Source organism: Salvelinus namaycush, chromosome 16, assembly GCF_016432855.1.
Source record: "Salvelinus namaycush isolate Seneca chromosome 16, SaNama_1.0, whole genome shotgun sequence".
Lineage (NCBI taxonomy): Eukaryota > Metazoa > Chordata > Actinopteri > Salmoniformes > Salmonidae > Salvelinus > Salvelinus namaycush.
This window is the reverse complement of record NC_052322.1, coordinates 29,633,394-29,660,987: the sequence shown is the minus strand read 5'-3', so window position 1 is coordinate 29,660,987 and position 27,594 is coordinate 29,633,394. Positions and strand designations below refer to the sequence as shown.

Genomic DNA, 27,594 nt, shown 5'->3' with positions numbered 1-27,594 from the left:
CTAACTATCTGGCTGAAGGATGGGTTCATATGTGTCTCTCTCAGTGAAGCCAGGCATGGGGAATAGCCGTGTGAACTCCTCCACCCTCTGGCACAGGTCAGTGATATGGGCCACTGTCCCTGGATCCTGCAGCAAGAAGGACTTAAAGTCCTGGAAGCTACTTGTGGAGGATAGGGATATACCATGGTTAGCTTACAGAGTGGTCGAGTCTTTATACTATATTACTGTCATTCTCTCTAAATGTTTTAATGGTTCTCCAAACTGTTTTAGTTTCACAAGCTTTTCCCTTTATCTCCCATTCTGGACTTGCTCTAAGCTGAACCCATAATAAAGTGAACTGAAGTGTTATAGTTTGGAACAAGTTTGCAATGGGATAATAAGCTATGTCTGGCCAGTCCATATGGCCTGTGTCAGCTATGTGCATGTATCCCTTCTTATTGATCTTCTTCTTCACATCCTGGGCAATGTGGATCCCCTTATCCATAAACTCCACCACATTCTCAAAGTCTGATTCCTTGAACTGCTTTGATGTCAAGGCAGGGGCTCCTACAGATGTAGGATATTCATTTGATCACGAGAACTTTCCTGCAATGCAGGACATTTAAAACTTGTAGTATATTTGATGTTTAAAAAGGCTTCTGAAGTTTGTAATTTCCACTTTGAAATTTCAGACTTGATTTCCCCTTACGAAATCAGCAGGATTCTTTTCCTGCTGTAGAAAACTGACTCAAATTAAGATCCTACATCTGTACAGCAATCAATACATTTAATCTTGACAGAAAACAATTGAGGAGTGAGGTTATAAGTTGTTTAGTCCCTTTAGTAAATGAACACCACTAAACTAACACATGCAACAGTACAGTAAGTTCTTCTCATGTAATGCCGTACCTAACCTGAGTCCTCCTGGGGTGAGAGCACTCTTGTCATCTAGGCAGGTGTTCTTTTTGCCGCTTATGAACACAAGATCCAGTACCCACTCCGCCCGGGCACCGTCCATACACTGGGGTCAAAGGTCAACCAAGTGGTTGTCCTTACACCCTGGAGGAGCAGATTAGAGAGAAGCAATATGGACCTCTTTGACATATAATGGTCAAAACGGACATTTATGAACTATGTTCCAAATAATGAAAATGTGTAGACTATATTTAATATTAATCAAAATGTTTTTAAAATATATTGTCTTCTGGTTGGTGGATTAAAAACAAGAAATGCATCAAAGTTGAGTCAGTTTTGCATCGTTGTTTAGTCAATTTTTTTTCTTGGTAATTAATATAACCACAGAACCCACGCCTACTCTTCCGTTTCATTCCACGCACTGCCAGAGAGCTCTACATTCACCAGACCTCTCCACCTCTGTAAGTATGATTGAATATATCTTAAAATATATTTTTCTCCCAATGATCTTGTCATGCGTTTTTAACCATATTCTTCTGGACACAGTAATGCTATTTGATGTGATACATTCTTTCACTTAAAGTTTTCTGTTAGTATGTTTTGGTATCTGATTGTAAGACATACATCTGGACTGTAGTTTAATACATTTAGTTTATTTCTTAACATTTCTTAAAATGTCAAGAACATTTAAAAAATATACATATGATTCAGTGAAATGTGTATGATGTTGCCCAACGTATTTGGCTTCTGTGAGAAAAAAACTGGTTTAGAGCAATATTGTGTATTACAGTGCTTCTTATATGTTCAATAAGATATTATTTACACCACCATTTAGGTATTGAACAGCTAGCTATAAAGAGTGTTTTTTAAAACTACTTCAATGTTTTTGATACCTCAGGGAGGGAAATGCAGCAATGGCCCTGAGAGCAGCAGGAAGTGTGTTTGGGGTTTTTCTGTTATCTGTGGCAGGTACAGATTTTTATCAATACTCGTTCACTTTTCTCTAAAGTACTTCTCAAAAGTATCATTTTGGGTTTTCACTTTTGAGAAACATCTAAAATGTCATAAAAGATGATCAGGACAAGAAGTGTTTTTACGTTGTTCTGGTGTATATGGTACATTTTCATGCTCATTTTGATAGTTTTCCTGTGTTTGTTTCTCAGGAGTACTGGGACAGTATGGCTGGGATGTGACTTTCACCAGGACAACAATATGTGCGTTGAAGGGATTATCAGTAGATGTTTCCTGCACTTACAGATATCCCAGTGGGCATGAGATCATAGAAACAGAATGGTATAAATGGTGGAACGTCACAGTGGGGTATACTTATAACATCATGGAACAACCAGAGTTTGCAGGTCGTGTTGTGTACCTTGGGAATAATCACAGTGACTGCACTCTGAGAATCACAGACCTGAGAGAGAATGACACAGCGGAGTATTGCTTCGGATTTAAAACCAACATACACGGCTGGATATATCAGAAAGATTTATTCATTTCTGTGACAGACCTGAAGGTGACTACCTATGTGACAAAGGGATCATGGGTGATACTGAATTGCAGCACCACCTGTACTCTGAGTGACAACCCCAATCCTGACTACATCTGGTACAAAAATGGAAATCCTCAACATGAATATATGTCACAAAATTACAGTATCTTGAGTTCTGATGAAGACAGTTACTCCTGTGCTGTAAAAGGTTACGAGGACCACCGCTCTCCTGCAGTGTGTGCCGTGGGTCAGAACTGTTGGAGAGTGATTTACGCCAAAAGGAGTATCTGTGCCTTGAAGGGGTCATCAGTGAACATATCTTGCACTTACACATATCCCCATGGTCATATACCCAGAGACACATTCTGGTTTACTCAAGGAAAGTCTACAAAGGAGCCTAAAGATCTGAAGAAGGACCCAAACTATTTGGATCGTCTGGAGTACCATGGAAATGAGGACAGCGATTGCACCCTGAGAATCAAAGACCTTAAAGACAGTGACTCAGCTGAGTACAAATTCAGATTAGTAACTGCAGAAGGGAAATATATCAGTTCACCCGGTGTATACCTGACTGTCACATATGTCCTGTTGGAGATTAACCCTATGTCTGTCTCTGAGGGGGAAATGGCCAAACTGACATGTACAGTCAACTGTAGACTGGGTGACAACACAGCCTTCATTTGGTATAAGAACAGACAGGCTATACCAAAAAGCCACAACTACTCCAACAGCCTGCACCTGTGCCCAGTCAGCAGTGAGGATGCAGGCAGCTACTCCTGTGCTGTTAAAGGTCATGAGGATCTCCACTCTCCTGAAGTGACTCTAACTGTCAGATATAAACCAAAGAACATCTCAGTGTCAATCGGTCCCTCTGGTGAAATAGTGGAGGGCAGTTCAGTGATTCTGACCTGCCACAGTGATGCCGACCCACCAGTTCAGAAATACACCTGGTACAAGAGGAACATTAACATACCAAAAGAATCCCGTCAGATCTATAGCATCATCAACATCAGCCCTGAGGACAGTGGAGAATATTACTGTGAGGCACAGAATGAAATGGGAGCTAAGAACTCCACAGTTAGATTGATCATTGTATCAGGAAAACAAACATCTAGTATTAACATAGCTGTAGGAATCACAGTTGTTGCTCTGGTTCTCATTCTCCTATTTAGCTGTCTGTGGTTCAGAAAGAGGGCTCCCAAATCAACTGACACACGGGACACAGCAGAGGATGGACAGGGAGGCTCTAGTCAACTGTACGAAACCATCTTGAGGACAGCCCCTACTGCAGCACAGAATGCGGACACAGATGAGAAGGACGTCAGGATCTATGCCAATGTCCACTTCTCTCACCCCAGAAACCATGAAGAACCTCTTTACTCCACTGTCCAACTGCCTAACCCTGAGAAACAGGATAAAGTCCAGTATGCTGCATTGGAATTCAATCGCCTAGGTGTTGCCACCCATCCTGCAGCACACGCAGCTAAAGATCCATCTGCAATCTATAGCACTGTCAACAAACCCAAAACCCGAACACAAGAAGGTACATTCTTATCCTCTTATCCAACGTTTCCCAGGCCTCCTACTGGGTCGCGGTAATCCTACTGAGCTGAATTTAAAAACATTGCCTTGTTTATTTGGAGGGTCACACAATATTTTGATGTATAAAGTATAGATTGGAAAGAGCCTGCTGTGACCATATGGCTGTACAAGACAATACAGCAACAATTCTAGTGTAGTGTAAGTGTAAGATGTGACTCATGATAGATTTGTATGGTAATATTGTTAAGCATTAAAACCTTTTGAAAAATGCATCTGTGAAACATTAGGAACATCTGCTCTTCAAATGACAGACTGACCAGGTGAATCCAGATGAAAGCTTTGATCTCTTATTGATATCACCTGTGTAACGCTTCAACCAGTGTAGATGAAGGGGAGGAGAGGTTAAAGAGGGATTTTTAAGACTTGAGACAATTTAGATATGGATTGTGTGTGTGTTCCATTCAGAGGGTGAATGTGCAAGACAAAAAATGCAAGTGCCTTTGAACAGGTTATGGTAATGGTGCCACACGCACCAGTTTGACTGTCAAGAACTGCAACACTGCTGGGTTTTTCACACTCCCGTGTGTCCACCACCCAATGGACACCCAGCCAACTTGACAAAACTGTGGGAAGCATTGGAGTCAACATGGGCCAGCATCCCTGTGGAATTCTTTCGACACCTTGTAGAGTCCATGCCCCAATGAATTGAGGCTGTTCTGAGGGCAAAAGGTGGAGGGATGCATCTCAATATTAGGAAGGTGTTCCTAATGTTTTGTGCACTCAGTGTATAATAGACATGTAACCTCAGGGCTTACGGGTTTGTGAGGGGTAGGGGTCTGACAAAATGTTTGAAGGGAAATAATGTCTTCTTATACCGTCTAAATTGTGCTTCTTAACTAAATGTAATAAAATAATTAAAAACGTGTGGTAGTACCCAGCAAACAGGGGACCATGACAATTTCCTGACACTGTGGACAACCTAGAGTTGAAGTTTTGTTCACAGGGTCTTAGAAGTATTACACAAATTGAGAAGGGACAGCTGAAATGGGACTTGAACCAGCAACCCTGCAGTTACAGGACAAGGGCACTGTCTGTGATATAAAGATCCAGACTGCTTGGCAGGGGCTGTAGTATTCTTAAATACAGGGAGGCTCCATCTCGGTTAGTACTACAGATAGTAGATGTTTCAGTAGCTGTAGTAGTGATAGTATTAGTAGCAGAGATGTAACCTACAGTGGTAATAGTACTGCTATCAATGAACACGGTTACACGCACACAATAATATGAGTATTGTGGATAGTCAGATTAATATAATAGTTTGTTCAAAACGTTTACATGATTTGTAAGAAGAATTTCCTTAACACTTCTGGGCCCTTTATAAAACACTAGCCTGGCCGTTTGTCAGTACCCCAGACAGTTTTTTAGGTCCATTGCTTGAGTATTTAGATGTAGGTAATACCCGCGCCTTCCCTATAGAAACCCCATGCAACATTAAAGTCCATCATAAATACCTCCCAAACACACTGCTCTGGCCTACCATGACCACAATAGTCCTCGTAATGACTTTCTCTGTACAATTTTTCAGCTAACTTGTTTCAGTAGACACAATTTACCAATGCATTTTGTTATTTTCATATTGAAATCCAGGAAGTAAAAGAATGTGCGTCGCGATTTGGGACTTCCGAGGCGATCGTGGTTGAAGGTTGTAAACAATATGTTTCTGTTTTCACTCCCTCTCAGTATTTGCTGCCCTCGTCAAAATGTAATAGAGTAAAGACTGTCAGATGAAGAACGAAGAGGGAATTGGAGACCTGCCTTTTTTCAGAATGGGACTGTTTGGTTTGAGCCAGAGTTTACTAAGACTGAGTTGTTCCATTTGCGGGCTGACAGAGAGAAAAGAGCTAGAGAGAGACGAGAGCGACCAGATGTTGAGGAAACACAGGCTCTTCCCAGAACGCACTGTGACTGGTGGTGCAGTTGCAGGAGATGGCAACCTCTACCAATAGACAGTGAATGTCTCAGCTGTCGAGAATGGGACCAGCTTACTCCGATATGATGCAGCAGAAGATGGCGTGTATGTAACTAAACACTCCGATTTCTTATCTGTCATCACATCCTGGTGTGTTGGAGACTTTCTTCAGAATCCCCAGGATCAACTGGAAACGATGTGCCACACCTGATGGTCCAAATGGGAAGCTCTTCTTCCTCTATAGTATAATGGCGTTCGCAACAATTAGATGTGCATTCCACCACCTACTGTGCGGGTGGATAATAAGGATCCCGTTTGGGTAAAAATAAATAACATATCATACAAACTACCAAAAAGGAAATTAACTAAACATATTCAATCTGCTGTAAAAACCTAATTGTAATCAGGTCTCAACACAGGCTCAGAAGCCTCCTGTGAGGGCGGAACATTTCCTAGCTACATTAGTCCTTGTAGTGCTTCTGCCGTGAAGTCTTGGGAGCCCAAAACATTTCTCAGCTGCAGATATGATATCTAGCTTCTTGGACTTTTTAGACATTCGGAAAGTATTCAGACCCCTTGACTTTTTCCACAGTTACAGACTTATTCTAAAATAGATCAAATTGTATTTTTTCCTCATCAATCTACACACATACCCCATAATGACAATGCAAAAACAGGTTTTTAGACATTTTTGCAAATGTATTAAATGTTTTTTAACTGAAATATCACATTTACATAAGTATTCAGACCCTTTACTCAGTACTTTGTTGAAGAACCGTTGGCAGCGAGGGTGGGCAATTCCAGTCCTCGAGGGCCTGATTGGTGTCATAGTTTTGCCACAGCTCCAGCTAACACACCTGATTCCAATAATCACCTAATCATGATCTTCAGTTTAGAATGCAATTTGATTAATCAGCTGTGTTTCATAGGGATGGAGAAAAAGTGTGACACCAATCAGGCCCTCGAGAACTGGACACCCTTGGTTTACAGCCTCGGGTCTTCTTGGGTATGACGCTACAAGCTTGGTAGACCTGTATTTGGGGAGTTTCTCCCATTCTTCTCTGCAGACCTTCTCAAGCTCTGTCAGGTTGGATGGGGAGTGCCACCGCACAGCTATTTTCAGGTCTCTCCATAGATGTTCGATCGGGTTCAAGTCCGGGCTTGTCCTAGAGAGATTTACAGTTATCAAAACGTCACACCAGGATAAGTCTACACAAAACACAGCCCGATTTTAAGTGTTTCTAAAATCACCTATGGGAAAAATGAATGATGGAAAAATTATTGGACCCATTTCCCTGTTTGACTGCTAGGTTTTATGGGTATTATGACTCATACTGTGGTACTCTATAGCCTACCAACTGTATCTGAGTAGCCTGCCTACACCCCATAATGCAACTGGCTATTGTAGTCCCCTTCAAGTTTGTCTGACAATGATGACTTGCTGGCTAGGTAAACCGTGTCTAGAACGAGTGGACACGTGCAATATTAATAGAATAGTCATGATTGCATGACATGTTATCGATGGCGTTCCACAACATAACACTGCCATCATTAGGGATAGCTAAAGTTTGTTGCAAAGTTAAGCTGAAAAGTTTTGGCACTACCTCCTCGAAGTCTGGGTCTTTGTATATGATCTGTTTATCTTCCCGCCGCTTGACAGTCTGCTGGACCAGTTGGGTTCTGAAGTTGAATGTCTTCTGTTTCGACACTCTTCTCTACCCAGTCCTTGGCCTGTTTGGAATACTCCACATGGCTTCTTGGATCTCCTGAAAGATGTGTAACAGAATAACTAACAAAACAAAACATTTCAATTAGTCCCAATTAGTCTCTCCTTGCATCCTTGGAGGAGGCATGAGTGGAGGAACATTGAAAAGAATGTGAAAAGGATACAAAGATAAAAGATGTGAGAAATTGAACAACGATAAAATCCGAGACAGTATGGTTGATTGTCCTATCCTCATGTCTGTTCCACCAACCCTTTCTTTCTTCCATTCCCTCCCAGGCAGGTACTGGATAAACAGAAAGAGCGATTGGTGATGTTGGCTGGTATAAAAGGGTCAGTCATGACATGTCAATTCAGGGCAAGATCTGATATTCTAAATATTTTAATGTAAAGGTTGGGCTAGTTTGTTGTCATTTCAACTCATGCACCAGCTAGGGCCAGATACATATGTATATGTAAAACAAGCAAAAACAAGCAAAACAGTAGGACAGGATAACATAACCATTAGTAGTAGCTAAGCTAAAAACACCACCAACTAGTTCCAGGAATGGCAAACAAATAATATATTACTTTGTGGTGACTAGCAACACGTGTTAGCAACTTAGCTAGCTAGCAACATACACTATATATACAAAAGTATGTGAACACCCCTTCAAATTAGTGGATTCGGCTATGTCAGCCACACTCGTTGCTGACAGGTGTTTAAAATCAAGCAAACAGCAATGCAATCTCCATAGACAAACATTAGCAGTAGAATGGCCTTACCGAAGAGCTCAGTGACTTTCAAGGTGGCAGTCATAGGATGTCACCTTTCCAACAAGTTAGTTTGTCAAATGTCTGCCCTGCAAGAACTGCTCCGGTCAACTGTAAGTGCTGTTATTGTGAAGTGGAAACGTCTAGAAGCAACAACGGCTCAGCCGGGAAGTGGTAGGCCACACAAGCTCACAGAATGGGACCTCCGAGTGCTGAAGCGCGTAAAAATCATCTGGAAGCAACGTCAGCACTGTTCGTCGGTAGCTTCATGAAATGGGTTTCCATGTCCGAGCAGCTGCACACAAGCTTAAGATCACCATGCGCAATGCCAAGCGTCTGCTGGAGTGGTGTAAAGCTCGCCGCCATTGGACTCTGGAGCAGTGGAAACGTGTCCTCTGGAGTGGTGAATCACGCATCACCATCTGGCAGTCCAATGGACGAATCTGGGTTTGGCGGATGCCAGGAGAACACTACATGCCCCAATGCATAGTGCCAACTGTAAAGTATGGTGGAGGAGGAATAATGGTCTTGGGCTGTTTTTCATGGTCTGGGCTAGGCCCCTTAGTTCCAGTGAAGGGAAATCTTAATGCTACAGCATACAATGACATTCTGGACAATTCTGTGCTTCCAACTTTGTGGCAACAGTTTGGGGAAGGCCCTTTCCTGTTTCAGCATGACAATGCCCCCATGCACAAAGCGAGGTCCATACAGAAATAGTTTGTTGAGATCAGTGTGGAAGAACTTGACTGGCCTGCACAGAGCACTGACCTTTGAGATTAATCGGAATGCCGACTGCGAGCCAGGCCTAATCGCCCAACATCAGTACCCGACCTCACTAACGCTCTTGTGGCTGAATGGAAGCAAGTCCTCGCAGCGATGTTTCAACATCTGGTGGAAAGTCTTCCCAGAAGAGTGGAGGCTGTTATAGCTGCAAAGGAAGTACCAACTCCGTATTAATGCCCATGATTTTGGAATGAGATATTTGACAAGCAGGTGTCCCCATTGTAGTCAGTGGTCATAAAGTGATCACTGGACACGATCAACCGCAGCTGGTAAATTACTTCAGGCGTCTATCGAAACCATAAGCAGGATGTCGGATAGCTTGCAGCCATGCCGGACACAAAGCTCCATCGCAGTCATGAAAATAATTGAAATATGTAGTGTATTTGTATCTGACCCAAACATTATTGCACTTCATTTTCGCCAATGTCACTCAGCTACTCGACTATTAACGTTATTTGCCTTACTTTACTTCAGAGATTACTAACCGCTAGCTACCATCTCTTTGTTTACTTCCTTTCGTTCTGATTTCCTTTCTTGAAGACCAATAGTATAATACACTCCTTCGTCCCTCCTGTAATTATCCACTTTAGAACCACAAACAGTATCTACCAGATTAGACTTTATGGAATATCTTTGCGCTATTCCAAAGTAGGTCTTTGTTTTTTAATAAAAAAACACATGTATTTGGCAATTCAATGCAGAGACACCAATCACTGTTTACGTAACAATAAATACACCGTTTTTAATGCATTTGAGGTAATTTCGGAAAGTCAGCATTTTGATATAAAAAAAGAGAAATCTAAATACTCAAAACAATGGACCTAAACTGTCTGGGGTACTGACAAACAGCCAGGCAAGTGTTATAAAGGGACCAGAAGTGTTTTGGAGTGAATTTCATCTTTAAAAAGGTGAAGGTGCCCTCATTATACTAGTACTGCAAATCACAGAAATAAAACATGGAAGAATAACAGCATACTGAATAAGTCATTCCTTCCTTTTTATTGTTCATAAATCATTATGAGAACATCACTTCACCATCATCCCACACAGACCTGAAGGTGAAGCCTTCGTTCATTGCATCTGCACTGTTTAATATGGATTTTTGTCCTCCGGATCACAGCAGGACATGCTGGGGTGGTGTTGTTGGAAAAAAAACATGTTTTCTCTCAATTGTGATGATGGTGCATTTGTCAGGTGGTCAAATATGATAATTGTATTTGGTTAAAAGCCTGTGGTGTTCTGGAAAATAGAATGAATGCCCTCTCTTTTATACATTAGATTTTTTTATTGTGTCATATCAAGTAGTTTAGTGAAACAAGTGTTTTGTTTTGATGCGCTGCATCATACTCCTCTGTTGATGTGATTATTGTCTTGTTTGCCTTTGGAACTGCTCCATTGTCTATCTATGGGGTAAAAAATGCTCCCTGTCGTCCCCTTTGGAGCTGGCTGAAAGCTTTGTACAGTAAATGATCACTGGATGTTTATCATGCTGTATAACCATTTATTTTACTTGTGGTTCTACGGCTGCAAAGGTCATAATACTTCCTGTTGAACAACTAGTTAACCATCGTCTTTGGTTCTGAGGCTGTTCATCGTGTGTTCTGAGAAGATATACATGTGATTGCACTTGTTCCTCTCCACCGTAGATCAGTCCTCTAGGATAATTATGAGGGCTTGTTAATGCATCTGATCAGAATTTAGACTCTTTATTGGGTTGGGTTCATCCAAGTCAGACTCAGTGTCTGCAAATGCCAGTAAATCCTGTGCTGAGACAGATGTATGGCTGGCTGTGCCCTCCTGCCTTTGCCCTGTGTGGTGAGTGTATTTACAGATGGAGTTGCCCTATGATGCTGCCAGCTTTACAATAACCACAAAAGTTTACACAACCATTCAATCAATCATATCTCAGTTATTCTCCTCCTTCGACAGGTTCCAAACCTGCTGGGGCAGACTAGCACCGCTGTGTTTATCTCTTTAACAAAAAAAGCTGTGGAGTAATACCACCTTGTGGCATAATGGTGTACTGCACCTCTTTAATCTAGATAGCACAAACAATAAAGAGGACCTTGAAAGTCTTACACAGAACATTGTCGCTATATATACAGCATGGTTTTGTGATATTTGACAGCAAATGCCTGCTTGTGGCATCTAGATGTTTTTTTGTTTTTTTACAACATATCCTTGAATGAATCTTGAACAAAGCTTGATTGCATTATAAAAACGCCACAAGTAAAACCACAAATGTATGTGATGAAGTATAAAAAGGACTAACACAATCAAACAGCCCAATGCCTTCAGACAGGTCTATTGTAGTAACCATTCAATAAGAGCGGTCCAATGGTCCATCATCATCTGTGCTGCTTTGAAATCCCAAAATGCACAGCACCATGATATACAGTGCATTCGGAAAGTATTCATACCCCTTGACTTTTTCCACCTTTTATGTTACAGCCTTATTCTACATTTGATTAAATAAAACATTTTCCTCATCAATCTACACACAATACCCCATCATGACAAAGAGAAAAACTTTTTAATATATATATATATATTTTTGAAATGTTTGTTTAAAAAACAAATACCTTATCTACATAATTATTTAGACCTTTTGCTATGAGACTCGAAATTGAGCTCAGGTGCATCCTGTTTCCATTGATCATCCTTGAGATGTTTCTACAACTTGATTAGAGTCCACCTGTGTTAAATTCAATTGATTGGACATTATTTGGAAAGGCACACACCAGTCTATATAAAGTCCCACAGTTAACAGTGCACGTCAGAGCAAAAACCAAAGCCATGAGGTTAAAGGAATCGTCTGTAGAGCGCCAAGATAGGATTGTGTTGAGCTACAGATCTGGGGAAGGGTACCAACATTTCGAGGAGAGAGTCAGAAGGAGAGGAGAGAGTCAGAACAGGGGTTGACTATGCTGCTCAAGTAAGTGTAATATGGCCCTCTCCTTATCACCATATTGTTTAAATTAAAACTTGTACAAGTCACTGAGTATTTATACTGCTGGTATATAATATTATTGCCCTACCTTTGTCCCAACCTTAACCACTACATGACCAAAAGTATGTGAACACCTGCTTGTCGAACATCTCATTACAAAATCATGGACATTAATACGGAGTTTGTTCACCCTTTTCTGCTGTAACAGCCTCCGCTCTTCTGGGAAGACTTTCCCCTAGATGTTGGAACATTGCTGCGGAGACTTGTTTCCATTCAGCCACGAGCATTAGTGAGGTCGGGCACTGATGTTGGGCGATTAGGCCTGGCTCGCAGTTGGCGTTCTAATTCATCCCAAAAGTGTTCGATGGGGTTGATGCCAGGGCTTTGTGCAGGCCAGTCAAGTTCTCCCACACCGATCTCGACAAACCATTTCTGTATGGACCTCGCTTTGTGCATGGAGGCATTGTCATGCTGAAACAGGAAAGGGCCTTCCCCAAACTGTTGCCACAAAGTTGGAAGCACAGAATTGTCTTGAATGTCATTGTATGCTGTAGCATTAAGATTTCCATTTACTGGAACAAAGGTGCCTAGCCCAAACCATGAAAAACAGCCCCAGACCATTATTCCTTCTCCACCATACTTTACGTTTGGCACTATGCATTCAGGCAGGTAGCGTTCTCCTGGCATTCGCCAAACCCAGATTTGTCCATCGGACTGCCAGATGGTGAAGCATGATTCATCACTCCAGAGAACGCGTTTCCACTGCCCCAAAGTCCAATGGCGGCAAGCTTTACACCACTCCAGCCGACGCTTGGCATTGCGCATGGTGATCTTAGGCTAGTGTGCGCGGCTGCTCGGCCATGGAAACCATTTCATAAAACTGCTGACGAACAGTTCTTGTGCTGACGTTGTAATCAGACCCCTTGACTTTTTCCACATTTTGTTACGTTACAGCCTTATTTGAAAATGTATTAAATAGTTATTTTCCCATCATTAATCTACACACAATACCCCATAATTACAAAACAAAAATAGGTTTTAGAAATGTTTGCAAATGTATTTATAAAAAATATATATGTAATATTACATTAAATAAGTTTTCAGACCCTTTACTCAGTACTTTGTTGAAGCACATTTGGCAGCGATTACAGCCTCAAGTCTTCTTGGGTATGACGCTACAAGCTTGGCACACCTGTATTTGGGGAGTTTCTCCCATTTCTTCTCTGCAGATCCTCAAGTTCTGACAGGTTGGATGGGGAGCGCTGCTGCACAGCTATTTTCAGGTCTCTCCATAGATGTTCGATCGGGTTCAAGTCCGAGCTCTGGCTGGGCCACTCAAGGACATTAAGACACTTGTCCCGAATCAACTTCTGCGTTGTCTTGGCTGTGTGCTTAGGGTCGCTGTCCTGTTGGAAGGTGAACCTTCGTCCCAGTCTGAGGTCCCGAGCGCTCTGGAGCAGGTTTTTGTCAAGGATCTCTTTGCTCCGTTCATTGTAGCTAGACCCTATGATGACCTGTAAGAGTCGCTGCCTGCCCTGATCCACCACCAGGCTCAGCTTGTTAATGTAGGACTGCAGCTCCTCAGCAGAGTCCATGTTCAGCTGTACCAGGTTCTTATGGAACTGCTCCAGGTAGCCGTCCTCCAACATCTCCTATTCACACGCACACGCACACGGCCACACACATACAACATACAATGACATGTTTGAAATTACAGCACTTTTTGTACATAGTCCCCCCCATTTTAGGAGACAAAGTATTGGGACAAATTCACTTATGTATATGAAATTAGTCAAAAGTTTTGTAATTGGTCCTATATTCCTAACACGCAAGCTTGTGACTCTACAAACTTGTTGGATGCATTTTCTGTTTGTTTTGGTTGTGTTTCAGATTATTTTTTGTGCAATAGAAATTAATGGTAAATAATAGTGTCATTTTGGAGTCAATTTAAATGTTTATTTTATTTCACCTTTATTTAACTAGGTAGGCCAGTTGAGAACAAGTTCTCATTTACAACTGCGACCTGGCCAAGATAATGCAAAGCGGTGCGACACACACAACACAGAGTTACACATGGAATAAACAAACGTACAGTCAATAACACAATAGAAAAGTTTATATACAGTGTGTGGCAATGAGGTAAGGCAATAAATAGGCCGTAGTGGCAAAGTAATTACAATTTAGCAATTAAACACTGGAGTGATATATGTGCAGAAGATGAATGTGCAAGTAGAGATACTGGGGTGCAAAGGAGCAAATTAAATAAATAACAATATGGGGATGAGGTAGTTGGATGGGCTATGTACAGGTGCAATGATCTGTAAGCTGCTCTGACAGCTGATGCTTAAAGTTAGTGAGGGAGATATGAGTCTCCAGCCACAGTGATTTTTGCAATTCGTTCCAGTCATTGGCAGCAGAGAACTGGAAAGAAAGGCGGCCAAAACGAGGAATTGGCTTTGGGGGTGACCATTGAAATATACCTTCTTGAGCGCGTGCTATGGGTGGGTGCTGCTATGGTGACCAGTGAGCTGAAATAAAACTGGGTTTTACCTAATCTAAATAAAAATAGACCGTTTTGAAACACTTCTACAGTAATGTGGATGCTACCATGATTATGGATAGTCCTGAATGAATTGTGAATAATGATGAGTGATGACACTCCCAAGACATGCTAACCTCTCACCATTACAATAACAGGGGAGGTTAGTGTTTCTGGGGGGTTATGATATTTGAGCATCTGCAACTTTGACATTATGAAGTTATTGATTAAAAAAACAGGGCCTTCGTTTCTGATTAAAATAAAAACAGGCCCTAACTGATGTACAGAGCAGTCAAAGTATTCAGACCCCTTGACTTTTTCCCAATTTTGTTACATTACAGCCTTATTCTAAAATTGAATAAATACCCCCCCCCCCCCCCCTTTCAATCTACACACAATACCCCTTAATGACAAAGCAAAATGTTTTTAGAAATTGAGGCAAATTTATATACAAAGATAAATAAAACAGAAATATGCCATTTACATAAGTATTCAGACCCTTTACTCAGTACTTTGTTGAAACACCTTTGGCAGCGATTACAGCCACGAAGCTTGGTTGCTTTTCCTTCACTCTGCGGTCCAACTCATCCCAAACCATCTCAATTGGGTTGAAGTCGGGTGATTGTGGAGGCCAGGTCATCTGATGCATCACTCATCACTCTCCTATGTCAAATAGCCCTTACAGAGCTTGGAGGTGTGTTGGGTCATTGTCCTGTTCAAAAACAAATGATTGTCCCACTAAGCGCAAACCAGATGGGATGGCGTATCGCTGCAGAATGCTGTGGTAGCTATGCTGGTTAAGTGTGCCTTGAATTCTAAATAAATCACTGACAGTGTCACCAACAAAGCACCCCTACACCATCCCACCTCCTCCTCAATGCTTCACGGTGGGAACCACACATGCGGAGATCATCCGTTCACCTACTTTGTCTCACAAAGACACGGTGGTTGGAACCAAAAATCTAATTTGGACTCATCAGACCAAAGGACAGATTTCCACTGGTCTAATGTCCATCGTACATGTTTCTTGGCCCAAGTCTTGGCAAGTCTATTTTTCTTATTGGTGTCCTTTAGTAGTGGTTTCTTCGCAGCAATTCGACCATGAAGGCCTGATTTCACACAGTATCCTCTGAACAGTTGATGTTGAGATGTGTTTGTTATTTGAACTATGTGAAGCATTTACTTGGGCTGCAATTTCTGAGGCTGGTAACTGTAATAAACTTATCCTCTGCAGCAGAGGTAACTCTGGGTCTTCCATTCCTGTGGCGGTCCTCATGGGAACCAGTTTCATCATAGCGCTTGATGTTTTCTTTGACTACACTTGAAGAAACTTTCGAAGTTCTTGAAATTTGTCTTAAAGTAATGATGGACTGTTGTTTCTCTTTGCTTATTTGAGCTGTTCTTGACATATGAACTTGGTCTTTTACCAAATAGGGCTATCTTCTCTATACCTCGTCACAACACAACTGATCGGCTCAAACGTATAAAGGAAAGAAATTCCACAAATGAACTTTTAAGAAGGCACACCTGTTAATTAAAATGCATTCCAGGTGACTACCTCATGAAGCTGGTTGAGAGAATGCCAAGAGTGTGCAAAGGGTGGCTATTTGAAGAATCTCAAATATAAAATATATTTTGATTTGTTTAACACTTTATGGTTAATACATGATTCCATATGTGTTATTTCATAGTTTTGATGTCTTCACTATTATTATACAATGTAGACAACAGTAAAAATAAAGATAGACCCTTGAATGAGTAGGTGTGTCCAAACCTTTGACTGGTACTGTATGTAAATAAGGTATCTATTTTTCATCTTCAATAAAATTTATAAAAACCTGTTTTTGCTTTGTCACTATGAGGTATTGTGTGTAGATTGATAAGGGAAACAATCTATCTACAAAATAATTTTAAAGTCAAGGGGTCTGAATCTTTTCCGAATGCACTGTATAATGTCGGGTAGATAATCTACTTTATTTTTTATTTTTTTTCACCTTTATTTAACCAGGTAGGCTAGTTGAGAACAAGTTCTCATTTGCAACTGCGAAATGGCCAAGATAAAGCAAAGCAGTTCGACACATACAACAACACAGAGTTACACATGGAATAAACAAACATACAGTAGAAAGTTTATATACAGTATGTGCAAATGAGGTAGGATAAGAGAGGTAAGGCAATAAATAGGCCATGGTGGCAAAGTAATTACAATATAGCAATTAAACACTGGAATGGTAGATGTGCAAGTAGAGCTACTGGGGTGCAAAGGAGCAAGATAAATAAATACAGTATGTGGATGAGGTAGTTGGATGGGCTATTTACAGATGGGCTATGTACAGGTGCAGTGATCTGTGAGCTGCTCTGATAGCTGGTGCTTAAAGCTACTTAGGGAGATATGAGTCTCTAGCTTCAGTGATTTTTTTTTTTTTTTTTTGCAGTTCGTTCCAGTCATTGGCAGCAGAGAACTGGAAGGAAAGGTGGCCAAAGTAGGAATTGGCTTTGGGGGGGACCAGTGAGATATACCTGCTGGAGCGCGTGCTACAGGTGGGTGCTGCTACGGTGACCAGTGATCTGAGATAAGGCGGGGCTTTACCTAGCAGAGACTTGTAGATGACCTGGAGCCAGTGGGTTTGGTGACGAGTATGAAGCGAGGGCCAGCCAACGAGAGCGTACAGGTTGCAGTGGTGGGTAGTATATGGGGCTTTGGTGACAAAACGGATGACACTGTGATAGACTGCATCCAATTTGTTGAGTAGAGTGTAAATGACATCGTCGAGGATCGGTAGGATGGTCAGTTTTACGAGGGTATGTTTGGCAGCATGAGCGAAGGATGCTTTGTTGCGAAATAGGAACCCGATTCTAGATTTAATTTTGGATTGAAGGTGTTTAATGTGGGTCTGGAAGGAGAGTTTACAGTCTAACCAGACACCTAGGTATTTGTAGTTGTCCACATATTCTAAGTCAGAACCGTCCAGAGTAGTGATGCTGGATGGGCGGGCAGGTGCGGGCAGCAATCGGTTGAAGAGCATGCATTTAGTTTTACTTGCATTTAAGAGCAGTTGGAGGCCACGGAAGGAGAGTTGAATGGCATTGAAGTTCGTCTGAAGGTTAGTTAACACAGTGTCCAAAGAAGGGCCAGAGGTATACAGAATGGTGTCGTCTGCGTAGAGGCGGATCAGAGAATCACCAGCAGCAAGAGCGACATCATTAATGTATACAGAGAAGAGAGTCGGCCCAAGAATTGAACCCTGTGGCACCCCCATAGACTGCCAGAGGTCCGGACAACAGGCCCTCTGATTTGACACACTGAACTCTATCAGAGAAGTAGTTGGTGAACCAGGCGAGGCAATCATTTGAGAAACCAAGGCTGTTGAGTCTGCCGATAAGAATGTGGTGATTGACAGTCGAAAGCCTTGGCCAGGTCGACGAATACGGCTGCACAGTAATGTCTCTTATCGATGGCGGTTATGATATCGTTTAGGACGTTGAGCGTGGCTGAGGTGCACCCATGACCAGCTCTGAAACCAGATTGCATAGAGGAGAAGGTACGGTGGGATTCGAAATGGTCGGTAATCTGTTTGTTAACTTGGCTTTCGAAAGACCTTAGAAAGGCAGGGTAGGATAGATATAGGTCTGTAGCAGTTTGGGTCTAGAGTGTCTCCCCCTTTGAAGAGGGGGATGACCGCAGCAGCTTTCCAATCTTTGGGGATCTCAGGCAATACAAAAGAGAGGTTGAACCGGCTAGTAAATAGGGGTTGCAACAATTTCGGCAGATAATTTTAGAAAGAGAGTCCAGATTGTCTAACCCGGCTGATTTGTAAGGGTCCAGATTTTGCAGCTCTTTCAGAACATCAGCTATCTATTCAATCAATATTCAATCAATCCTTATTGCAGTCTGCTGTTCCCACATGCTTCAAGAGGGCCACCATTGTTCCTGTTCCCAAGAAAGCTAAGGTAACTGACCTAAACGATTACCGCCCCGTAGCACTCACTTCCGTCATCATGAAGTGCTTTGAGAGACTAGTCAAGGACCATACCACCTCCACCCTACCTGACATCCTAGACCCACTACAATTTGCTTACCGCCCCAATAGGTCCACAGACGACGCAATCACAACCACACTGCACACTGCCCTAACCCATCTGGACAGGAGGAATACCTATGTGAGAATGCTGTTCATTGACTACAGCTCAGCGTTTAACACCATGGTACCCTCCAAACTCGTCATCAAGCTCGAGACCCTGGGTCTCGACCCCGCCCTGTGCAACTGGGTACTGGACTTCCTGACGGGCCGCCCCCAGGTGGTGAGGGTAGGTAAAAACATTTCCACCCCGCTGATCCTCAACACTGGGGCCCCACAAGGGTGCGTTCTGAGCCCTCTCCTGTACTCCCTGTTCACCCACGACTGCGTGGCCATGCACGCCTCCAACTCAATCATCAAGTTTGCAGACGACACTACAGTGGTAGGCTTGATTACCAACAACGACGAGACGGACTACAGGGAGGAGGTGAGGGCCCTCGGAGTGTGGTGTCAGGGAAATAACCTCACACTCAACGTCAACAAAACAAAGGAGATGATCGTGGACTTCAGGAAACAGCAGAGGGAGCACCCCCTATCCACATTGATGGGACAGTGGTGGAGAGGGTAGAAAGTTTTAAGTTCCTCGGCGTACACATCACGGACAAACTGAATTGGTCCACCCACACAGACAGCGTGGTGAAGAAGGCGCAGCAGCGCCTATTCAACCTCAGGAGGCTGAAGAAATTAGGCTTGTCACCAAAAGCACTCACAAACTTTTACAGATGCACAATCGAGAGCATCCTGTCGGGCTGTATCACCGCCTGGTACGGAAACTGCTCCGCCCACAACCGTAAGGCTCTCCAGAGGGTAGTGAGGTCTGCACAACGCATCACCGGGGGCAAACTACCTGCCCTCCAGGACACCTACACCACCCGATGTCACAGGAAGGCCATAAAGATCATCAAGGTCAACAACCATCCGAGCCACTGCCTGTTCACCCCGCTATCATCCAGAAGGCGAGGTCAGTACAGGTGCATCAAAGCAGGGACCGAGAGACTGAAAAACAGCTTCTATCTCAAGGCCATCAGACTGTTAAACAGCCACCACTAACATTGAGTGGCTGCTGCCATAAATGTAAAAAAATGTATCACTAGCCACTTTAAACAATGCCACGTAATATAATGTTTACATACCCTACATTACTCATCTCATATGTATATACTGTACTCGATACCATCTACTGCATCTTGCCTATGCCGTTCTGTACCATCACTCATTCATATATCTTTTTGTACATATTCTTCATTCCTTTACACGTGTGTGTGTATAAGGTAGCTGTTGTGAAATTGTTAGGTTAGATTACTCGTTGGTTATTACTGCATTGTCGGAGCTAGAAGCACAAGCATTTCGCTACACTCGCATTAACATCTGCTAACCATGTGTATGTGACAAATAAAATTTGATTTTGATTTGATCTGGATTTGGGTGAAGGAGATATGGGGGAGGCTTGGGCGAGTTGCTGTGGGGGGTGGAGGGCTGTTGATCGAGGTAGCCAGGTGGAAAGCATGGCCAGCCGTAGAAAAATGCTTATTGAAATTCTCAATTATAGTGGATTTATCGGTGGTGACAGTGTTTCCTAGCCTCAGTGCAGTGCGCAGCTGGGAGGAGGTGCTCTTATTCTCCATGGACTTTACAGTGTCCCAGAACTTTTTTGAGTTTGTGCTACAGGATGCAAATATCTGCTTGAAAAAGCTAGCCTTAGTTTTCCTAACTGCCTGTGTATATTGGTTCCTAACTTCCTTGAAAAGTTGCATATCACGGGGGCTATTCGATGCTAATGCAGTACGCCACAGGATGTTTTTGTGCTGGTCAAGGGCAGTCAGGTCTGGAGAGAAACAAGGGCTATATCTGTTCCTGATTCTGAATTTTTTGAACAGGGCATGCTTATTTAAGATGGTGAGGAAGGCACTTTTAAAGAATAACCAGGCATCCTCTACTGACAGGATGAGGTCAATATCCTTCCAGGATACCCAGGCCAGGTAGATTAGAAAGGCCTGCTCGCTGAAGTGTTTTAGGGAGCATTTGACAGTGATGAGGGTTGGTCGTTTGACCGCAGACCCATTACGGATGCAGGCAATATGGCAGTGATCGCTGAGATCTTGGTTGAAAACAGCAGAGGTGTATTTGGAGGGCAAGTTGGTTAGGATGATATCTATGAAGGTGCCCGTGTTTACGGATTTGGGGTTGTACCTGGTGGGTTCATTGATCATTTGTGTGAGATTGAGGGCATCAAGCTTAGATTGTAGGATGGCCGGGGTGTTATTAAGCATGTCCCAGTTTAGGTCACCTAGCAGCAAGAGCTCTGAAGATAGATGGGGGGGGCAATCAATTCACATATGGTGTCCAGGGCACAACTGAAGGCAGAGGGTGGTCTATAGCAAGCGGCAATGGTGAGAAACTTGTTTCTGCAAAGGTGGATTTTTAAAAGTAGAAGCTCGAATTGTTTGGGTACAGACCTGGATAGTAAAACAGAACTCTGCAGTAGATTGCAACACCGCCCCGTTTGGCAGTTCTATCTTGTCGGAAAATGTTATAGTTAGGGATGGAATTTTCTGCGTTTTTGGTGGTCTTCCTAAGCCAGGATTCACACAAGGCTAGGACATCCATGTTGGCAGTGTGCTAAAGCAGTAAATAAAACAAACTTAGGGAGGAGGCTTCTAATGTTAACATGCATGAAACCAATGCTTTTACGGTTACAGAAGTCAACAAATAAGAGCACCTGGGGAGTAGAAGTGGAGCTAGGCACTGCAGGGCCTGGTTTAACCTCTACATCACCAGAGGAACAGAGTAGGATAAGGGTACGGCTAAAGGCTATCAGAACTGGTCCTCTAGTACATTCGGAACAGAGTAAAAGGAGCAGGTTTCTTGGCGCGATAGAATAGATTCAATACATAATGTACAGACAAAGGTATGGTAGGATGTGAGTACATTGGAGGTAAACCTAGGCATTGAGTGATGATGAGAGAGAGATTGCCTCTAGAGACGTTTAAACCAGGTGATGTCACCGCATATGTGGGAGATGGAACTAAATGGTTGGTTAAGGCATATTGAGCAGAGCTAGAGGCTCTACAGTGAAATAAAACAATCACTAACCAGGACAGTAATGGACAAGGCATATTGATATTAGGGAGAGGCATGCATAGCCGAGTGATCATAGGGGTCCAGTGAGTGGTTGGGCTGGCTGGAGACACTGCGATTCAGACAGTTAGCAGGCCGGGGCTAGCAAGCTAGCAGAAGGGCCTTAGAGGGACGTCGCGATGGAGGAAAGTCTGTTTTAGGCTCCGCGTGCGGTGACGTTGATAGACCAGTGGTGATGGATAAGTAGGGTTCCGAGTAGCAGAGGGGTCCAAGTCCAATTGGCAAAATAGGTATAGCGGCCCAAGAAATTGGCCAATGGATCTATTCAGATAACAGTCCAATATGCTCTAGACAGCTAGCGGGCCGCAGCTAGCGGGCTAGCAGATGGGCATTCAGGGGACGTCGCGACGTAGGGGCCAGTTGAGTACCCCCTCGAGCAGATTACGTCGGTAGTCCAGTCGTGAAGGATCGGCGGGGTTCCGTGCCGTGTACCGGCAGTAGAAGGGGTCCGGGTATTGTAGCCCAGGAGTGGCTGATGGGCCTCTTCAGCTAGCTGGGAGAATGGGCCTAGCGTGGGCTAGCTCCAGGCTAATTGGTGCTTGCTTCTAATTTGAGTCGCGTTGTATAAACTGGCGAGAGCTTTCCGAGCTAAAGGTTAACTGATGACCGCTAGCAGTGGTTAGCTGACTACTAGCTAGTAGCTAGTGAGCTGGCTAGCATTCTGTTGGGGGATTGCGGTTCCGAGGTAAATAAAAATACTTTAGAAAAAACAGATCCACACCACATTGGGTGAGGCGGGTTGCAGGAGACTATTTTGAAGTTGAGGTTTAGAAAAAATATATGCAAAGAAAAATATATAAAACGATATATACATGGGACACGACAAGACGAAGGACAAAGACGTCTGACTGCTACGCCATCTTGGATAGAATTCTAAGTTTATAATAGCAATAAGGCACAAGGGGGTATGGTATATGGCCAATATACCACGGCTAAGGGGACACAGCCCTTAGCCGTGGCATATTGGCCATATACCACAAACCCCAGAGGTGCCTTATTGCTATTATAAACTGGTTACCAACATAATTAGAGCAGTACAAATAAATGTTTTGTCATACGGTCTGTTATAAACTGGGTGGTTCAAGGCCTGAATGCTGATTGGGTGACAGCCGTGGTATATTGGGGCTGCAGGGTAGCCTAGTGGTTAGAGCGTTGGAATAGTAACCGAAAGGTTGCAAGATCGAATCCCCGAGCTGACAAGGTAAAAATCTGTCGTTCTGCCTCTGAACAAGTCAGTTAACCCACTGTTCTAAGGCCGTCATTGAAAATAAGAATTTGTTCTTAACTGACTTGCCTAGTTAAATAAAGGTCAAATAAAAAATATCAAACCGTATACCACGGGTATGACAAAACACAAAACACATTCAGTTAGTAACCAGTTTATAATAGCAATAAGGCACCTGGGGGTTTGTGGTATATGGCCAATATACCACGGCTAAGGGCTGTATCCAGACACTCCGCATTGGGTCGTGCGAAGAACAGCCCTTGGCCAATATACCACACCCCCTCAGGCCTTATTTTTTTTAAATATATCACGGCTGTCAGACAATCAGCATTCAGGGCTGGAAACACCCAATTTATAATACACATTATACAACGTGGGGTCTAATCCTAAAAGGTGATTAGTTAAAAGCGCATTCCAGCGTTCAGTCTTTTTGACGACCCAGTCGTTCAGTCTTTTTGTTCCGTATCTATGGACGCGACCCAGTCATTCATTCTACATGTTCCATTGCCATACTGGCAACGTTCTTATCCCTTGCTTGCTAGCCAACTACTGCTAATTTACAGTCACGCCAAACAGTGCAGACAGAATAACAACAGTAGCTGCATTTGTTAAGCTGTTTTCTAGTGACATTTATTTGGATACATCCATAACAATGAGCTAATGAGGCACGATTTCGCTTGGCATAGAAAATGTGCTCTCTCATTAGGACACTTGTTCAGAGGGGCTAGCAAACAACACAGCTAACACAACGATTTCAAACTGAAGCTGGAAAGACTGCAAACTAGCTGCACTTCGTTTCACCTTTTTCCAATTGACATTTCTTTGTATATATCCATAAAAATGATGCCAGCCGATTCATGATTTCTAATGGCTGAGAAACGCTGCCTGCCTCTCTCTCTCGTCCTGACTCTCGACCATTACACGTTCATTACTATGGGACAGTTGGAGATCGAATTAGAAAATTGAAACAATGTTACAAATGTCGGAGAGACAGACGGGTTTATACAAATCTCTGTTGTTGAAAACTAAATGTTTGTCGAAAAGAAATATGAGATAATGTCTCGATTATTTTTTATAGTGGAGATCAAGTTTATAACCCCTGCCTGGGTTACCGAGACAGTGGATTGCGCAGTCAAATGGAACAGAATGAATAGGCATTTTAACGTCATAGATTTAGCCGGTGGTAATTTGTGGAATAGACACCGGCTGAAATGTGCTTTTAACTAATCAGCATTCAGGATTAGACCCACCCGTTGAATAATGTTCTGTACTCTACTCTACTGAGCTCTATTGTGCTGTACTTTAATGTTCAAAATTGTGAAACAAACTGCTATTAGGTCCTGACCAACCAAATTTGGTTTTATTTGGGGACAGAGCTCATTAAAATAAGTCATTGTGTACAATAATACCCAAATATGCAAAATAGGATATTGCATATTTTTTCCTTTGTGTACCTATTCAGGATACATCACTATGAAGAGAATGACATTCATATCCATAATTATGCATATCTGTGGAGTACAGATCAGGGACCCGTGATACCGCAATTCCATTACCAGGTGTAAGTCCACCTCACTTACTTTTGTTCAATAACCAACAGATATTTTTTCAAAGTCATTGTGTCATGCCATAGCTGACACCCCATTCTTTCTGCAGGAATTATTGAATCCTAATTTGGAGCAGATATGTAAGAGCTTTTGGAAAACGTGGACACATAAAAAAAACTGAGAGATTTTAACGAAATTCTGTTACCAAACTTTGCATCTGCATAGTTTTTCCAGTAAATGTGTTTTTGTAAAATGTTCAGTGTAAATTGTTAAACATAGTCCCTGTGCATAGGGTTGTACGGTTTATTAAACTTTGAAATCAATGTTTTTGTTAGGAGTACATTTTAAGTGAGAAATTGGACTCTCTGCGTAATTCCGAGACCGTGGAATAGCACAGCAGTTAAGGGTCATGGTTGACGAAGTGGTTAAAAGATAATGGTTCTTGCCTGCGGGGCCAATAGTTTCTCCAGACGCTCTTGGTCCTGCTGCAGCATCTCCTCCCTGCGCCAGGCGTTTATCTCCTGCAGCATGCGTAGCTGCTGGGTGCGTCTCTCCTGCATCTCCTCCACAATCACCACGCCACCCAGAACCTTGGCAGAGAAGGGCAGCTACATGCGGCGCACCTCCTGCTCATAGAACTCTGCACTGCGCCACTTCTCCAGCTCTGAAGGAGAGAGTCAGGCAATGAATCACATATAAAGCAAAGCACCACATACTGTTTCATACAATCTCAATACATCTCTCTGGCCCCATGGCAGGCAGACCTTGGTGGTAGTCTGTGGTTGTGTAGCTGTGTTTGTGGAGCAGCTCTCTGAGGCAGAGGGTGACGGCCGCCAGGTGACCAGTGTACTTCAGCTGGAACAGACGCTGGAGGTAGGACACCGCCTGGCTCCCGCCCACGTTCACACGCATCCAGCCTGGGGAAACACCAGAGGACAGCATGTTACATCTGGTGAGATAGCAGTGACATCTGTTGGTTCTTTTCTCGACTCCTCTAGCATGAAAACAAACAATAGAGGATTTGGCAAAATAATAGACAGATCTGGCTACCTGGTTGAGTATGAGTGGAGTAACCTAAAACCTCATATTACTGTGTCTACCTTCCATTGATAACAGGTAGTATGTGAGCGCAGTGGTAGCTGGAGGACATGACAATGCCCGTGTGTGTGTGGGGGGGGGGGGGGAGCGGTGTTGTAATATAAGCTGTACAGGCTATCCACCCCATAGGATACATGAGGGCAGTGGTGTAAAGTACTTACCCAAAAAAACGACTTAAGTATTTTTACTTATCTGTACTTTAGTTTACTATTTATATTTTTGACAACTTCTACTTTTTACTCCATACATTTTCCTTGACACCCAAATGTACTCGCTCCATTTTGAAAGCTTAGCAGGACAGGAAAATTGTGTAAATCAAATCAAATCAAATTTTATTTGTCACATACACATGGTTAGCAGATGTTAATGCGAGTGTAGTGAAATGCTTGTGCTTCTAGTTCCGACAATGCAGTAATAACCAACAAGTAATCTAACCTAACAATTCCACAACTACTACCTTATACACACAAGTGTAAAGGGATAAAGAATATGTACATAAAGATATATGAATGAGTGATGGTACAGAACGGCATAGGCAAGATGCAGTAGATGGTATAGAGTACAGTATATACATATGAGATGAGTAATGTAGGGTATGTAAACATAAAGTGGCATAGTTTAAAGTGGCTAGTGATACATGTATTACATAAAGATGGCAAGATGCAGTAGATGATATAGAGTACAGTATATACATATACATATGAGATGAGTAATGTAGGGTATGTAAACATTATATTAAGTGGCATTGTTTAAAGTGGCTAGTGGTACATTTTTACATAATTTCCATCAATTCCCATTATTAAAGTGGCTGGAGTTGAGTCAGTATGTTGGCAGCGGCCGCTAAATGTTAGTGGTGGCTGTTTAACAGTCTGATGGCCTTGAGATAGAAGCTGTTTTTCAGTCTCTCGGTCCCTGCTTTGATGCACCTGTACTGACCTCGCCTTCTGGATGATAGCGGGGTGAACAGGCAGTGGCTTGGGTGGTTGTTGTCCTTGATGATCTTTATGGCCTTCCTGTGACATCGGGTGGTGTAGGTGTCCTGGAGGGCAGGTAGTTTGCCCCCGGTGATGCGTTGTGCATTCACACACTTATCAAGAGAACATCCCTGGTCATCCCTACGGCCTCTGATCTGGTGGACTCACTCAACACATGCTTTGTTTGTAAATTATGTCTGTGAGTTAGAGCATGCCCCTGGCTATCCGTAAAAACAAATTTAAAAAAAGAAAATGATGCCGTCTGGTTTGCTTTATAAGGCATTTTAAATTATTTATACTTTTACTTTTGATACTTAAGTATATTTAAAGCCAAATACTTTTAGACTTTTACTGAAGTAGTATTTTACTGGGTGACTTTCACTTGAGTCCCCCACCACTGCATTGGCGACTCTGTAGCACTCAAAGAGCAGCACTGACACCATCTGGCGACTGTGCAGCGGGTTGCAGGGCGCCTCTGTGAGAACTATCGGATGTTCAACACTGCCCTAAAACAGGGGGAGAGAACCCACATCAGATGTGCCTGAACGGACAACTATCTAGTTAGCTACCTTTGTCCGCGTAAGTTGTTTTCAAGAGTGAGAAGGCACAACAGTCAACAGAACAAGCAACAAAGAAAATGTGGAACACAACTTAAACACCTCACATCAGCGCCAACTCCGAGGTGGCTGAATGGAACATCAGCTCCTGTATCTCGAAGTTTACAACCACATTTCGGTCGAACTGGCTTTTCAGTAGCCATCGCAAGGGCTCGAGGTTGGAGATGTCATTACGGATTTGGGATTCACTGCGCGCTGTCTCTCTGCTCCCCGCCGCCAATGATTTGAACAGAAGCCGCGGAGCGCCTACTGTAGTTAGTCCCCTTTGCAT

General features: G+C 42.9%; 1 pseudogene; it reads right to left on the bottom strand.

Annotated features, from left to right (window-relative positions):
• Positions 1-27,594, bottom strand: LOC120061620 (annotated as a pseudogene).